Genomic DNA, 12,767 nt, shown 5'->3' with positions numbered 1-12,767 from the left:
TCCCACCAAAAGACACAGATTGGCTGAATGGATACAAAAACAAGACCCTTATATATGCTGTCTACAAGAGACCCACTTCAGACCTAGAGACACATACAGACTGAAAGTAAGGGGATGGAAAAAGATATTTCATGCAAGTGGAAACCAGAAGAAAGCTGGAGTAGTAATTCTCATATCAGACAAAATAGACTTTAAAATAAAGACTATTAGAAGGGACAAAGAAGGATACTACATAATGATCAAGGGATCAATCCAAGAAGCAGATATAAAAATTGTAAATATTTATGCACCCAACATAGGAGCACCTCAATACATAAGGCAAATACTAACAACCATAAAAGGGGAAATCGACAGTAACACATTCATAGCTGGGGACTTTAACACCCCACTTTCACCAGTGGACACATATTCCAAAATGAAAATAAATAAGGAAACACAAACTTTAAATGATACATTTAAAAAGATGGACTTAATGGATATTTATAGGACACTCCATCCAAAAACAACAGAATACACATTTTTCTCAAGTGCTCTTGGAATGTTCTCCAGGATAGATCATATCTTGGGTCACAAATCAAGCATTGGTAAATATAAGAAAATTGAAATTGTATCAAGTATCTTTTCCGACCACAACGCCATGAGACTAGATATCAATTACAGGAAAAGATCTGTAAAAAATACAAACACATGGAGGCTAAACAATACACTACTTAATAATGAAGTGATCACTGAAGAAATCAAAGAGGAAATAAAAAAATACCTAGAAACAAATGACAATGGAGACACAACGACCCAAAACCTATGGGATGCAGCAAAAGCAGTTCTAAGGGGGAAGTTTATAGCAATACAAGCCCACCTTAAGAAGCAGGAAACATCTCGAATAAACAACCTAACCTTGCACCTCAAGCAATTAGAAAAAGAAGAACAAAAATACCCCAAAGGTAGCAGAAGGAAAGAAATCATAAAGATCAGATCAGAAACAAATGAAAAAGAAATGAAGGAAACAATAGTAAAGATCAATAAAACTAAAAGCTGGTTCTTTGAGAAGATAAACAAAATTGATAAACCATTAGCCAGACTCATCAAGAAAAAAAGGGAGAAGACTCAAATCAATAGAATTAGAAATGAAAAAGGAGAAGTAACAACTGACACTGCAGAAATACATAAGATCATGAGAGATTACTACAAGCAACTCTATGCCAATAAAATGGACAACCTGGAAGAAATGGACACATTCTTAGAAATGCACAACCGGCTGAGACTGAATCAGGAAGAAATAGAAAATATGAACAGACCAATCACAAGCACTGAAATTGAAACTGTGATTAAAAATCTTCCAATAAACAAATGCCCAGGACCAGATGGCTTCACAGGAGAATTCTATCAAACATTTAGAGAAGAGCTAACACCTATCCTTCTCAAACTCTTCCAAAATATAGGAGAGGGAGGAACACTCCCAAATTCCTTCTACGAGGCCACCATCACCTTGATACCAAAACCAGACAAGGATGTCACAAAGAAAGAAAACTACAGGCCAATATCACTGATGAACGTAGATGCAAAAATCCTCAACAAAATACTAGCAAACAGAATCCAACAGCACATTAAACGGATCATTCACCATGATCAAGTGGGCGTTATTCCAGGAATGCAAGGATTCTTCAATATATGCAAATCAATCAACATGATACACCATATTAACAAATTGAAGGAGAAAAACCATATGATCATCTCAATAGATGCAGAGAAAGCTTTTGACAAAATTCAACACCCATTTATGATAAAAACCCTGCAGAAAGTAGGCATAGAGGGAACTTTCCTCAACATAATAAAGGCCATATATGACAAGCCCACAGCCAACATCGTCCTCAATGGTGAAAAACTGAAAGCATTTCCACTAAGATCAGGAACAAGTCAAGGTTGCCCACTCTCACCACTCTTATTCAACACAGTTTTGGAAGTTTTAGCCACAGCAATCAGAGAAGAAAAGGAAATAAAAGGAATCCAAATCGGAAAAGAAGAAGTAAAATTGTCACTGTTTGCAGATGACATGATATTATACATAGAGAATCCTAAAGATGCTACCAGAAAACTACTAGAGCTAATCAACGAATCTGGTAAAGTAGCAGGATACAAAATTAATGCACAGAAATCTCTGGCATTCCTATACACTAATGATGAAAAATCTGAAAGTGAAATCAAGAAACCTCTCCCATTCACCACTGCAACAAAAAGAATAAAATATCTAGGAATAAACCTACCTAAAGAGACAAAAGACCTGTATGCAGAAAATTATAAGACACTGATGAAAGAAATTAAAGATGATACAAGTAGATGGAGAGATACCATGTTCGTGGATTGGAAGAATCAATATTGTGAAAATGACTCTAGTACCCAAAGCAATCTATAGATTCAATGCAATCCCTATCAAACTACCACTGGCATTTTTCACAGAACTAGAACAAAAAATTTCACAATTTGTATGGAAACACAAAAGACTCCGAATAGCCAAAGCAATCTTGAGAACGAAAAATGGAGCTGGAGGAATCAGGCTCCCTGACTTCAGACTATACTACAAAGCTACAGTAATCAAGACAGTATGGTACTGGCACAAAAACAGAAAGATAGATCAATGGAACAGGATAGAAAACCCAGAGATAAACCCATGCACATATGGACACCTTATCTTTGATAAAGGTGGCAGGAATGTACAGTGGAGAAAGGACAGCCTCTTCAATAAGTGGTGCTGGGAAAACTGGACAGGTGTATGTAAAAGTATGAGATTAGATCACTCCCTAACACCATACACAAAAATAAGCTCAAAATGGATTAAAGACCTAAATGTAAGGCCAAAAACTATCAAACTCTTAGAGGAAAACATAGGCAGAACACTCTATGACATAAATCACAGCAAAATCCTTTTTGACCCACCTCCTAGAGAAATGGAAATAAAAACAAAAATAAACAAATGGGACCTAATGAAACTTCAAAGCTTTTGCACAGCAAAGGAAACCATAAACAAGACCAAAAGACAACCCTCAGAATGGGAGATAATATTTGCAAATGAAGCAACTGACAAAGGATTCATCTCCAAAATTTACAAGCATCTCATGCAGCTCAAAAACAAAAAAAACAAACAACCCAATCCAAAAATAGGCAGAAGACCTAAATAGACATTTCTCCAAAGAAGATATACAGACTGCCAACAAACACATGAAAGAATGCTCAACATCATTAATCATTAGAGAAATGCAAATCAAAACTACAATGAGATATCATCTCACACCGGTCAGAATGGCCATCATCAAAAAACCTAGAACCAATAAGTGCTGGAGAGGGTGTGGAGAAAAGGGAACACTCTTGCACTGCTGGTGGAAATGTGAATTGCTTCAGCCACTATGGAGAACAGTATGGAGGTTCCTTAAGAAACTACAAATAGAACTACTATATGACCCAGCAATCCTACTACTGGGCATATACCCTGAGAAAACCAAAATTCAAAAAGAGTCATGTACCAAAATGTTCATTGCAGCTCTATTTACAATAGCCAGGAGATGGAAACAACCTAAGTGCCCATCATCGGATGAATGGATAAAGAAGATGTGGCACATAGATACAATGGAATATTACTCAGCCATAAAAAGGAACGAAATTGAGTTATTTGTAGTGAGGTGGATGGACCTAGAGTCTCTCATACAGAGTGAAGTCAGTCAGAAAGAGGAAGACAAATACCGTATGCTAACACATATATATGGAATTTAAGAAATAAAATGTCATGAAGAACCTAGGGGTAAGACAGGAATAAAGACACAGAACTACTGGAGAACGGACTTGAGGATATGGGGAGGGGGAAGGGTGAGCTGTGACAGGGCGAGAGAGAGGCATGGACATATATACACTAACAAACGTAAGGTAGATAGCTAGTGGGAAGCAGCCGCATGGGACAGTGATATCGGCTCAGTGCTTTTTGACCGCCTGGAGGGGTGGGATAGGGAGGGTGGGAGGGAGGGAGATGCAAGAGGGTAGAGATATGGGAACATATGTATATGTATAACTGATTCACTTTGTTATAAAGCATAAACTAACACACCGTTGTAAAGTAATTATACCCCAATAAAGATGTTAAAAAAAAAAAAGACTTCAGGGAATAAAAGGAACAGAAGAAACAGGAATAGCCAAATGTTCATAATAGTTGAACCTGGGTGATGGGTACAAGGGGGTCATTATATTTTTCTCTCTACTTTTATAGTTATTTCTATAACAAAATTTTCAAAAATTTTTTTTTCATGCATAAATAAATGAACGAATGAACGAATCAGTCAATATTCTCTCCTCTGTTTTTTCCTTCCTCACTAGACTGCCTTTGCTCAGGCTCTCCTTGCTTCTGTCTCAGAACATTTTATCAGAACAGCCTTCTTCCTGTCCCCTTGCCCCTAGTCTCCCTCCTTCCAATGTACCCTCCACACTATAGCCTGAGTTACCCAACAGGCCAATCCAATCATGTCACTTCTCCTGCACAAAGATCCTCCATGGCTCCCTGCTGCCTCCAGAAAAGAAGGTCAATACCCATGCTGGACACACCTGGACTCTTGTGAGCTGGTGCTTGGCTCCCTCTCTAGCCTTCTCTCTTGCTTCTCTTCCAGCATCCAGACTTCGTTCTACATTCCCTAAAGTGTTGGTCCCTTTCTCATGCCTCCTGGCTCTGCACATTGTTCCCCCTCCCCGCCTTCTCTGCCTGGTAAAGTTTTCTTCATCCTTCAAGTCTCATTCCTGATACCACTATCTATGTGAAAGACAGCGTCCCCATGGTAGAGTTAGATGATACTTCTTTTTCTATGCTTCTTTGCTTGCCCTTGCCCTGTTATGTTCTTTTTAGGTGTCCTCTTTACTTCCTTCCTTGTGCTCTGCACCACTGGTAATTATTCTACTGTTTATGTGTTATCTGTCTCTCTTATTAGATTCTAAGCTCCATATAGACAGGAACTGTGTCTGTGTGCTAGGCACATAGTAGATATTCAGGCACATATTGAATATGATGAATGAATGAATACTTACATTATAGCAAGAAGCAGATTGACTATAAGTGTTTCTATGCCTGATACTCCATGAAATGGTATGCTCATTAAGGGCAGTGTATTAGTTAGGGTTCCCCAGAGAAACAGATCCAATAGGATGTATATAAATAGGAAGAGGTTTATTATAAGAAATTGGCTCATGCAGTTATGGAAGCTGGCATATCCCAAGATCTGCAGGGTGAGTTGGCAGGCTGAAGACACACAAAGAGTTGGTATTTCAGTTTGAGTCCAAAGGCAGAAAAAAACATCAATGTCACATATCAAAGTCAGTAAGGCAGGAAGAATTCTCTCTTACTTGCGGGAGGGTCTTCCCTCCTCCACCCCTTATTCCCACATTTCTTGAAAGAACAGTTCACGTTCAGTGATTCATTTCCTCACCAACACTTCCCAGTCTTCCACCTGCATCATCCTACCAAGGTGCTTTCACTAGAATTCCCAGTTTTAAAGTCTAATGGATGCTTTTGGTTCTTGTCTTTTCAGATCTCTCTGCTCTTGACACTTTTGGTCATGTTCTTTACCTTCATGACACTCATCTCACCTGGTTTTCTCTGTTCCCCCCCTGCCTAGCCCACAAGCTCTTCAGCCTCTACTTTCCCCTTATATGCTGAGATTCTCGACCTCCACACCCTCGCTCTTCTCATTCTGTACACTCTCTCTGGGTTTTTTCATTCCCTCTCTCATTTAATCTGCTACCTTTTTGTTGATGACTTCTAAATCTGCATCTCCATCCCTCAATTGTCTGTTGGACATTTGCACAACTCCAACTTGTCCTAAACTGATCACATCGTCTTCTCCCAAACCAGCTTCTGTTCCTGGACGCCCTTCCTCAATTGGTGGCACTGCCTCCTGCCCACTCACCAGAGCTGGAAGCCTGAGAGTCATCACTGATGCTTCCCCATTCCCATCCCATTGTCAAAATCCCCAGCCTGGTGATTTAGGAGCTGGTGTTGGGTCTGAGTTTGGAGCAGGATGAGCCTTCAGATTGCAGAGAGGGGAGCAAAAAGATATCTGAAAGACCGCCTTAGGAAGAAGCTGGAATCAAAGAATGGAGTCTAAAGAAGCTGTGCAGAGAAAAACAACCAGGGTCCTAGACAATGGGAGGTTCCTAGAGGGACTAGAAACCCAGAGGCACAGAAAATAAGCAACTGTCACACTCATGTGTCCAGAGAGATTGGACTGCAATCAATCAGTCACAGCTCCTATCCCTTTTAATTACTTTCTCTTCTTTGTGAGTTTGTTGTCTGTTTTCCTCACTTGACTGTGGGCTGGAGATTATCCATGCCTATGTTTTGCCTAAGTGGACATCTTCTTTCCATCCCCTCTCCTTCATCTCCATAGGCTCTAGGCACACTCTGTCCTTAAAATTCCATCCTGCCTCAAATTCAACACATTAAAAGCACCTGTGTCTCTATCTATAGCTATATGTACCTATATCTATATATTGATATAGATAGGTAGATAGATAGATAGATAGATAATTTTTTAAGGTTCTTAATTTGCTTTTGAAATTATTTGACCTTGACTAACTCGTTAAATGAATGATCTGGTACAATTTCTCAGCAATCATTGCAAATACTTAGGAATGTTTGTAAAGGGAGAAAACCTGAACTATAAAACAGCTTTTTTAATTTAAAATTTCATGAATATTAAATTTAACCAGAAAGTTGAATAATATTATGTTTCTTAAACATTCAATTTAATGTTTATTAATTTTAATTCTAAAGCTTTTTCTTTGTATTTCAGAGCCATAATTTTTAATTTTCAATTCTTAAACATTTTTGTAGGCCTCTGCAAACCCTTTTTCCGTTAGATACTATGCCTATCATTTTAGGGCCTAATAGATAAGACAGCCAACCTCCCCTATTCCACCCCATCCTCACCCTACCCCTACTGGCCATAGTCAACTCATGTGAAATCACCTCACCCTCTCCAGAAAGCCTTCTTTCCCCCACCGTCATGCTCTTCCTGCCCTCCTTCTCCATGGGGTAGATGCCCCTCCTAGCTGCTCCTATAATCTTCAGTGCATTTATTTATCACTTTTATATTCGTTTGCTATTATTTTTTAAGATATTTGTCTTTCTACTACACTGTAAACTCATTAAGCATAAGAATATGCTTTATTTTGTTTTTGTATCTTCAGGGTATGGTACACAGTAAATGCTCCATAAATATGTGTTGTATTAATTAATGAGAAAATAAATATACTCTAGTGGAAAAGAGGCGGAGTCTATTGTGATTTTACATTTCATGAGAGATGTTTTTACAAGGTATGATGGTGACTTACGGGAAGGGGGTGGTCAGTTCCACCTGGGGACGGGGAAGGTGACACTTGGCTAATGTTTGAAAGAAGAGAAGGTGATGATCATGAGGATGAGGGCAGTAATTATGGACAGAACGGGAGGACCAGGAATTCCAGGTGGAGGGAGGAATGTAAGGAGAGATGGCAAGAGAGACTGGAGAGACAGCCAGACCAGAACAAAACCAGAAATTTGGGGAAGAGGGAACAGGAGGAACAACTGCTTGAGATGCATTTGTGTGTCTGGTTACCATTTTCTTTTTTGGTATTGTTAATAATTTAATAATATTCATTATACAAATATTTACTGAGTTCCAGCTGAGTGCCAGGTACCATAGCTGCAATGCCTTTCCTAGCTCTTTCCAGTGGAGATGGTAAATAATGAAGGTCTTATACTCACACTTTCATTTTAGATACCAACTACATCTCAGAACAGTGCCCGTCCCCCCAGGGGACACTTCATACGTATCTGGTCACCAATTGTCTGACTGATGTTGCCATAAATTATAAAATAAATTTCCCAGGGCTCCCTCTTCTGTTATCTATTCAAATTCACATGGACTATTCCTGCCAAAAGAACCGGAAGGGACTATAAATTTATTTGAATGGAAATGTGAAACCATTTCTGGAAAAAAGGTCACAGACCAAAATGGCAAATATCATCACTCACACACACGCGTGCGCGCACGCACACACACACACACACACACACACACACACACACACACCACTGCTTCCTATGCCAAATAAATTCTCTTAATTTCCCAAACAACAGGTAACCCTTCCATGTCACGACTGGCCTCAGCACTGCCAACCCAAGTTCAAGGTCTGATTAGACCTTGTAAGGAAGGAAGGTTGGATATACAAATAGGGCTCTTGAAAAGGTATGTCTCTATCATCTCCCATCGGCTTTGGTTGATTTGAGGGGTCCCTGGGCCTTGATCCAGTACTTAAGAAATGGATACAAGGTCCTAGCCAGTAGCCAAGAAGATTCTGGCTACATGAGGTGGTCTCTGGGTTCCCAAGGGACAAGATACATGTCTGTCCTTTGGGACTGTGTAGTATTTTTTCTTAAGGCAGAATAAGGCATATTAGCTACTAAAAAAGTCTTATTTGAGCAATTCTTGCTGTTGCTTTGGATCCAATGGGTTAATCAAACAGATGTCACTCTGCCAGCACACAAAAGGAATGTTTTATGAGTTGAAATTTTTGTTTTACTTTCTCTGATTCAAAGAAGGCCATCTGGAAAACAGTATTGATTTCTAAGTTGAGGGTCTCTCTAACACAAGGGTAAATAGGTAGCCTTGGGTTAAAAGTGTCTTTATAGGGATAATGCGGCCTCTGGGAGCTGGTGGAAGGCTCTGGAGTAAGGGATGAGCTGCTGCCTTTGAAGCACCCAGACAGAGGTGAAGAACAGATGAAACGGTGGACAGACAGTGAGGGGCCCACTGTGTTTAATTGTGGGCCGCTACAGGAAATCCAGATTTATCCGGTAGGGAAGTTGTTGCTAGGCAACTGGAGGAATGTAGATTTGAAGCATGTTTGCTGCAACCTGACAGTTGTGAAAAATCAGATGAAAAGAGAGGAAGCCAGCTTCAGTGGTGAGGGGGCAACCAGGAGGGGACACCCTGAGTACCAGGAAATGCGTCATGAGTGGAGAATTCAGACTAAATCACTCAGAGCAGGGGGGAAATGCCAAACTGTCTCTACCGGGAGAGGTCACAGAGACATGCTGTTTCCCAGGACTGGAGGGGGCAGAGAGTCTGAACGAGAGGGTGGGCTCTTGAACAGACAAGTTATGGGACTTTTTTTGGCTCAACAGAAACTGGGCCTTTTTCTCTCTGAGGTGACTTCAGTCTTGGTATTTGTGGTTGATGAAAGCAAAATTGGTTTTGGAATCTATGGGAAGTCAAAAGACGACCCCATGAGATAGACCTCTTACTAGTCTGAGGGTCGGAGGAAGGAGAATGTCCCACGTAAGTGTTTGAGGAGGATGCTTCTAGGAGTGGAGCAATGGGGGCGGGGCACAGTGGGGCCTTCCACAAAGCAGCTGCATTCTAGTTTTTGTAAGAGTAAAAATGCTTTCTGTTTCAAAGCACTTTTCCAACTCTTCTCTAATGTGAATTTCACCACTGGATCCCATGAGATACATGGAATAGGTTTTGCTATCTCAATTTTACAGATGGAGCGACTGAGTTCCTTTTAAATGACAGCAAGAAAGGAGCCAGTGCAGATCCAGGACCCAGTCCCTGACCACCAGGAGATCTCTGTGGGCCCCAGCTGGCTGCCCACCCTCTGGTCCTCTCACTACTGGGTCCTGTGCTCAGGGGAGAAGCTGATTATTTCATAAGGAGAGTTAAGGAAGAATCTGTGGCTATATTGAGAGACTTTAGGAAAGGACATATGTTAATGGTAAGTAGGAAAGAAATTTTAACGCAAAAGCTCTTAACTTGGGGTCTGACTTCAGAGGCTCCAAGAGCCCCACCCTCTGTGTGTCTGTGTGAACTTACATTTCTCTAGGGAAAAGGTTTAGAGCTGTTGTCAGGTTCTCAAAGGCAGTTCTAATCCATAAAAAGATTAAGAACTACTGTTCTGGAGAGATAAGAAATGTCAGAGGCCAAAATCCTTCTTTAAACCAGTTTACCTTGGAGAAAACCGGATGCCTCACATGTTGGTGCTCAGTCTACAGCTACTGAATAAAGGTCAGAACCCCAGGACCCATCATCCTAGAAGCAGTCTTTGTAGGGGCCTGTTTGTGTTCCAAGCGACTTTAGTTTTGACCTCTCAGTCTTATTTTCTTTTTAAATTCATAAAACAGCATCTGATCTGGCATGAAAATAAGCCCTAGCCTATTCATGCCTGGAGTCTAAAAGAAACTGAGGCAGGCCAATGGCAGTCAAGCCCATGGGCCTAATATATATTTAATGTAATTAATGTTCCTCTCTTCTATTTCCTTTTTATTTCTTCCTTATCAAAATCAGTTCACCAAAATTTTGAAATTTAATAGACACATAATTTTGTAGATGTAGGAATAACAAATACTAATGCTGTAAATTAACTATACTTGCTGTGGCTTAATAATTTTCAAAAAACAAAAAAATCCTATCTGCTGACTTGGTTTTGCTTTCGCTCAGCAGCCCTGCTGCACCTCCCTCCACACTGCTGGCACTGGATACCACTCCTCCTCTTCCCTCCCTAAACCCCCCACACAGAAGTGGGAGAAAGTTGACAGTCCAAAGATTCAGAAATCGGAAGGGACAGAGATCATGAAATTAAGTCATTAATGGGACCTCATGGTAAAACCCTGGAGACACGGCGCCTTTCCAGAGAATTTTGACACAGCAATATCACCTGAAAACTGAAACGCATAGTTGAAATTTAACAAACTGCAACGAATGATCCAAGAGAGCAGAAACCATGGCCAGCTCGCACTGGGCAGGGGCACTCCACCCACATTTATTCCCAATGATTCAGGAATTTAGGGAGCAGAGCCAAGAACAAAGCAGGACGTTGAAAAGAGCATGTAGCAAGCACCCCTAAGACTGGCCTTTCTTCTGCGGAACTCAATGTTCAGCCACCCCACAGTCACAAAGACACGGGAGAATGAAGTCAGCAAAGGAAAAACCTTGACTGAGTAGGAGTTGAGGGAAAGGAAAGAAAGCTGAATCATGTCACACTGGAAGCAACTGCAAAGGGGAAAACCATGGGCCAAAATGCCGGGGAGGCCAAATTTCCTCCATCAACATCCATTGAGAAGGGGGAAGGGAGGGAACGCAGATTTCCCAGCAATGTGGCAGGTCTTGGCACCTCCTCAGTTCCCCGCCGAACTTCCACAAATAAACATGCAGAGCCGAAGGGACAGATTCGCTTCTCAGCAAGATTTCAAAGCTGTGCACCAGAGTCGGAGAGAAAACAGGAAGGATCGCAGAGGGAGGAGGGGGAGGAGGGGGAGGAGGGGGAGAAGGGGGAGGAGGGGGAGAAGGGGGAGGAGGGGGAGGGCCACGCACGCCTTGGGCCAAATCAGATGGGAAATGGCCCAACCCCTCACCCGAAACTGACACACCATTTTTTATGAGGTGTGAAACGTTTCAGGTAGTGTTGGCAGCCACCGTACCTTGGACCCAGGTCTGAGCTGTGGGGTTTCAAGCTGGGGGCGTGAAGCCCAAAAAGGTCACAGGTGAAGACAAGCTCTTTCAAACTGTCTCAACCCAGATGAAACCAAGAGGGGCTAAACCTCCGCGGAGAAAATCCAGCCAGCTGGCTGCTGTTTTCGTCCCAGCCCACCTAGGTCACTGGCCATCCCGTGTGTGTGCGTGTGCGTGTGCGTGTGCAGGCACGCAGGCGCAAGGACACATATGGGGATGGGTGGGGTGGAGTAAGGCGAGGGTACTGCATTTGGATTATTTGAGGATGACAACACTCACTTCTGATCTCCAAGGGGCTGAGGAAAAACACAGCTGGCCCCAGTTGGTGCTGAGTCCCCAACACCCCTCTCTGAGTCTCTTGGCTCCACGGTCTGGTTTGGAGGTTACACTTCCACCCACACGCCCAGGTCCTGACACGACAGAGGCAGGAGCCGTGTGGTGGTTTGCTGAGATGGCCCCTCTCTATTTGTTAGTGAGCACCAACTTGGCATTTACTAAAACCTTATTTATACGCTGGTGTACGTGTGCGTGAGAAACAGCCCAGGAGAACGGAAGGCACAGCATTCCCAGCGCTGGACCTAAGCATGGCTGCTCGCCAACCAGCTGCAACAACAGACTCGTCCCAGAGAGGCCCCTGCCCCTGCCTCCCGCCTGGCCCATGCCCCTCTGAGAAGGTCGGGGAGGCTCTGCCCTGAGCCTTTCTGTGTCTGCCTCAGGGCTATTTTACTAAAAACACAATAGGATGAGTACAGGAGGAAAAATCCCATCTTACTGCCTGCAATTCCTTTTAGGTTTCCTTTTTAGTAATTAAAAACAAATGTTTAGCCACTCAGTACATTTGTCAGCTGGAAAAGCACATTTCAAGGGTACCACATAGGGTGTTTGTCCTCTTTGCTTGGGGCCGATGTGTCCTGTCTTGGTTAGGTCTTCCCACACAGAGACAAGCAGGAACAAAAAGATGGTAGGTAGGGGCAACACTATCTCCTGGGTAAGCCTGTCTCCTGCCTGAACTTGCTCCTCTTGGCAGTCTCTGGGGTCACTCACCGGCTTCATTAAAAGGACGGCAGGGAGGATGCATCTGCATAGCATCCTGGTCTTAGGGGTGATCAAATCAAAGTACTTCGAAGCCTTAGGCGCGTTTGGGTACTACTATTATTATTGGGCTTGGTCTACAGAAATTGAGACTGTAAATCAAACTCCTATGTTGTAGGTCAGTGATTCTCAACCGTGGCTGGACATTAGAATGATCTG

General features: G+C 42.2%; 1 protein-coding gene across 1 annotated transcript in view; it reads right to left on the bottom strand.

The window, feature by feature from the left end:
• Positions 1–12,025, bottom strand: part of ABCA4 (ATP binding cassette subfamily A member 4) — a 111,253-nt gene extending 99,228 nt beyond the window's left edge. The window contains exon 1 of the mRNA XM_073810836.1: positions 11,796–12,025. The gene's annotated coding sequence lies outside the window, so the exon portion shown is untranslated. The remainder of the gene's footprint in view (positions 1–11,795) is intronic.
• Positions 12,026–12,767: the final 742 nt, after the last annotated feature.

This window comes from Tursiops truncatus, chromosome 1, assembly GCF_011762595.2.
Source record: "Tursiops truncatus isolate mTurTru1 chromosome 1, mTurTru1.mat.Y, whole genome shotgun sequence".
Lineage (NCBI taxonomy): Eukaryota > Metazoa > Chordata > Mammalia > Artiodactyla > Delphinidae > Tursiops > Tursiops truncatus.
This window is presented reverse-complemented; position numbering and strand designations above follow the sequence as displayed.